This window comes from Trachymyrmex cornetzi, unplaced genomic scaffold, assembly GCF_001594075.2.
Source record: "Trachymyrmex cornetzi isolate Tcor2-1 unplaced genomic scaffold, Tcor1.1 scaffold131, whole genome shotgun sequence".
Taxonomy (NCBI): Eukaryota; Metazoa; Arthropoda; class Insecta; order Hymenoptera; family Formicidae; genus Trachymyrmex; species Trachymyrmex cornetzi.
The window spans coordinates 621,952-627,189 of record NW_017295884.1 but is presented as its reverse complement, the minus strand read 5'-3'; positions in this window follow the sequence as shown (position 1 = coordinate 627,189).

Genomic DNA, 5,238 nt, shown 5'->3' with positions numbered 1-5,238 from the left:
TTATCAAGTTGCGACATGAATTATTAATATGAAGGGATTTCCGTAAATACACTTATTATTATATAATTATATACAATGAGGAGACAAAATAATATCCTTAATATTGTATTTCTTATATTGCAGAATATTTTATAAGCAAACAATTGTTTAACAGGGCAAAAATATTACTCATTTGTCATCTTCGTTACGTTTCATTATTGATATTTTCCCGATTTCGATTTAAACAAAATTTAAAAATTGTTGAACGTATCCACACTGAAAAAAAATATAGTCAATTTTAATAAATATTTAGTTGAATACTGCCAACTAAATATTTATTAAATATAAAGATATATTTATTTGATACAAGACATGTTAATTTGATTTAATAATCATTTTTTTTACTGAACAAATATTTATTTACTGTAATTAAATGTTTAGTTGGCAGTATTGAACTAAATATTTATTAAAATTGATTATATTTTTTTCTCAGTGCAATAAAGAAAATCACATTTGTATAAAAATTGTGGTTAAAAATATGATACTTTTAGCAGAAAATACAATATCTACGAAACATTGAATATTTCAATACTAAATCGTTCCTTTTTTTTCGATATGTCTTATATTTATCACTTCTTTGACATTGAAATAAACTAGTTTTAAATTATGACCTAACCATTTGTTCGTGTATTGACCTTTCTATCATCATTATTTATTAATATTCTAAGCCTAATAAGAAAGTAAATAGGTGAAAAAACATGATGGAAATCATAAATGTAGAATTGATTGACTAATTTTTCCATTTATTATAAGTTCTGTGTTCAACCATTTCTGCATAAGGAATAAAAAGTAGTAATGTTTGTAAAAATTGCAATTAACAAGTAATAATTTATTATTACTTCGACAGTAGTAAGTTTGGAACTAATATTGCCAGAAAACTTGATAATTGATCTTTCGAGCGTCGTTTGGTACCGCGCATTAAAATATCAGCACTACGTAATGTGCTCACAGGAAACGACTTTTTCGCAATATATATCCGCGAAGTTTGCTGATCGAGACCATTTCTGAAAGACGTCGAGAATGGAGAAACGATTCATGTGACGCGGAACTATCTCGTACTTTGAACAGCAAGCGCGGGTTAATGACAACACGTAAACACGTCGTGACAAAATCTATAAAATAGCTGTAATAACAATAATGTCGTTATTATTAGTATTAAATATTGCTCGATCGTAAAGCGAACCGATTTATAGAACGCCGTGACGCCAATCGCGCGGAGGTCGTTTAACCCTCGCGCGAGGAGGAGCGAGTCAAGAAGCGAAGGACGCCTCGTTGTATATTCGCGCCGTTAAGATAACCAGCCGATCGTCAGGTCGAAAACTTATCGCACGTGCACCATGTACTATCCTCCATCGTTTTCTAGCCTTATAGATATATCTGTCCGCGAGAAACTCGTCTTGTACCCGTGGTATATTGCCGTCACTTCTCAATGGCGTAATCTATTTAAAAAGGATGTAAACACATTTCTTTAATTAATTCATAACAGAGACAATGTGCCTTAATTATTAAGCTATGAATTTCCGAAAAATGTAATCTATTCACGTTAAAATTTAACATATCAAAAAGTTATATAAATCCTTGATGGCATAAGCGATTACGTGAAAATAGAACTTTGATGGAAAATAGATAAAAATATTAATTATTTCAAAACTGTAAAATATTATCGAAGAGAGGTAAATCCTGCTTTATAAAATTTTTAAGAACGTTATATCATTATATATCTATTTCAGATATTATAGATTTTAGGTTTTATTATTTAGATATAATAGATTTTAGTAATTCAATTAGCGTGTCTTGTGAAAAGGGTATTATGTAAGTGTTCTTTCGCAAAATGTATTCTAACAATTTGTACAAATCACAGTAACATATCACGGACACGCATGTAATACGTGCAAGAGGTGCATCAGCATAAACGGCACATATCTCAGCCTTCCTCTAAGGTTTCCTCTACGTAAATCTTTCTTATGGTACGGCTATGCCACATAAAAATATCGGTTGCCTCCCAAAGCAATCAATCGTTCTTGCTGCAGATCTCGTGATCTTCCTCCAAAGTCGACCATCTTTTTCGGCCCTTTCTTCGACTCCGTCCACGACTCCGCGGGCGACGTAATCAGGTAATTTCCGTACATTTATTACTGCGTCGCCCAGAGAACGCATCAGACCAGCTGCTTAAGGTTCATCGTGGTTGGCAGGTGTAGTTTTCTCCCTAACGTGCAAAATCATTATGAAGTGTCACGATCGTCGCGCATTTTAGCGACCACCACAAAGACTTTGCACCGGGATTGCCATGCCATTTGCGCGAAATCTCACATCAAATCTCACGAACACGTTATTCTTGCCGCAAAGAGGCTCCCCATAACACATTTGTATAGAATTAAATATAATTATTACACGGCTCATGTAAACGTAAACGACAAAAGACTCGTTCTCACGACGAAGGAAAATAACGAAGAGTTTATCTGACGTATCTGGTCAGCCGTCTTCAGGATGGTTTTTGCGGCAAGGTAAACGACTACCTGTGCACGTTCATTAAGTAATGCGCTCGCTTTCTTCGACTTGTCACGTTAAGAAGTGAAGTTTCTTCGACTACTCCGGGTGCCCTTCGCAGCCGGATCCCTTTCCAGATTCTCTCGCAGCTCCTCGACAGCGCGAGAACTCGTTCGCTTTCATCACTTCTTTGTGTCTTCGCCGCTCGGTGTTGCTGGTCCTCGCTTTCGATCTTCAGCGCGAGCAGTGATGTTTACACATCACTTTTTATTCGCGAGCTTCGACCGAACGTGCGTCGAGATGAACATACATGGGACTTAAGAGGCGCGCTAATGGCGTCAACGCAAGGATATTAAGGGAAAGATGGGATTAACTGCACATCCGAGGAATGCACATCTGGACTTTTAAAACAAAGTGTCGATTCGGTCCACAAAATGTCTCATATGGGAATGTCCGTTTTTTTGTAAAGTCCTTGCAATTTCGGTAAAGGCAGCAAATATAACCAATTGCACAAAGCAGTAAATATAACTAATTGTAAATATTATAGTAATATATATCAAAACTGATAAAATAATTAATTCTAATTTTTTGAATTTTTAACATAATAAATCGAAATTAGTCCAACGAGAATAAATCAATAAATAATATCATTATCGGTCAAACTTTCTAATTTTTTCTAATATCTTTTTATCATTTTTACTTCTTAATTATGTATTACAGTAATATCAAGCTGTACTTTTTTTATTTGAAGGTATTATACTAAAAAATTATACGTATTTATAATGTAATGAAAAATTTTATCAGAATTAGCTTTAGATAAAAAACTTACAATTACACATTTTTCCTCTTGCGAGAAAAATAAGAAGGATAAATTACTCTTAATCTAAAGTCTGGCAATGGCAACAACTGCGTGTTTTGTAATCGCAATAAATAGCATTTCGTGCTGGCAACTTTTATACGACCAACAATGGCATCGCCGTGCCTTCTCGGCTCGCATGGCGCATTTTAAACCTTAGGCTATTCGTTGTACTCACACTAGGTCGCCTTGTTCACGGGAGGTAATCTAAGTATTTTAGATATTGCTAAGTAGATTCTCACGTACATTTCTACTTGAGATAATTGGAGTTATTTGCACGATGGGAATGCTTGATAACAATTTTCACAAACTATTAACACTACAAACCGCGTAAAAGAGGATAGAGTTCTTAAAGAGGAATAAGAGGTATATATGTATGCAAATACAACACTGAAAAAAATTTCTGGTTGAAAATAAACGAATCAAAAATTTCTGGTTAAATTTATTAGTATTCTAGTTGAGATAACCGGAATTCTGGTTTATGCTATATTTCTAGTAAAATCTACTAGAATTCTTATTTTTACCAGAATAATTATATTAATCAGAATTCTAGTTATCACAACTAGAATTCTAATAAACATAACCAGAAAATTCTGATTCGTCCATTTTCCACTAGAATTACTGTTTAATCCAACCAGACTATTTTTCTCAGTGAATAGATAAAAATATTGAAAATATGAAAATATATGTCCGATAAAGATGTTCTGTTTTTGGCTCATAGAGAATGAAATTTGGAGTATTTGTGTGTATATCGTTTGGAGAATCATTCAGGTACTTTAATACATTGGATTAACCCCCAATGTGAACACGATCGACCTTTGGGCAACTAGACGGCATCCTCCGTTGCGAGAGGTGTGTCATTATATACAATGCTAACTGCGCGTGCCTAATAGCATCGCGACTAGAATTGTACTCATGCTGCTCACCCGGAACTCGCCCCGTTAAATCGATGTCAGAGTCGAGCTTTATATTCACTAAAGATACATCCTCTTCTGTGAATTTAATAATTTAAATAATTTAGAAATAATTTTGTAACTCTCTTATTTACTCTAAGTATTATATACCTAACCAATAATAAGATTTTATTCGGACCGACAAGAATTAAACACTAAGTATAAGAATATTCAAGCCTATGACGGTCAAAGCTAGATCTTTTTTGCCTAAACAATTCCCAGTGAATTATCTATATCCTATATATGTACATGCATATGTATCATATTTTTTTTTGTTTTTTGTAGTTATTCAAACTGCGCGCCGAAATTTTTCCGGACTCTAACGCAATTAAACTACTGCAATAATATCACAAGTTAAATTAAATTGACAATGTACTGAAAAAAACCTTAAATAAATTTATTGCGAAAAATATTATACCTAAATATTTAAACATTTTCATTAGAATGATTTTCGATGTTCAATTATGAAATGATGTTTACAAATCATTTCTTATCAGTAGAGGAAACGGTTTAATAAGGGGGCATGAATGCAAATAGAACGAGGCAAGGCATTCATTGTTAAGAGACTAATGCAATTAGTATAATAATAATGATAATTTTCTATGAGAGAAAAGAGAATGAGCGTAACGATTATAACGATATCCTTAATTGAAATCTAAAGCACAAGCGTCCCATAAGTACAGAGGAAATACGATAATGCGGAGAACAATTAACAAAGGCAGAGAAGAGATATGGCGATATAACTGACGAACAAAAACAGAAAAAAAGCAAATAATGCGTTATATAGCTCGCGTGGAACTCTTTACACCGTAACGTACGAGCGATTAGCCGGCTCCGCGCGGACCGATTTGGATCCGCCTTTCGATTTCCACGGACGTAGCATTTGAGATTGGGGCGCGGCGG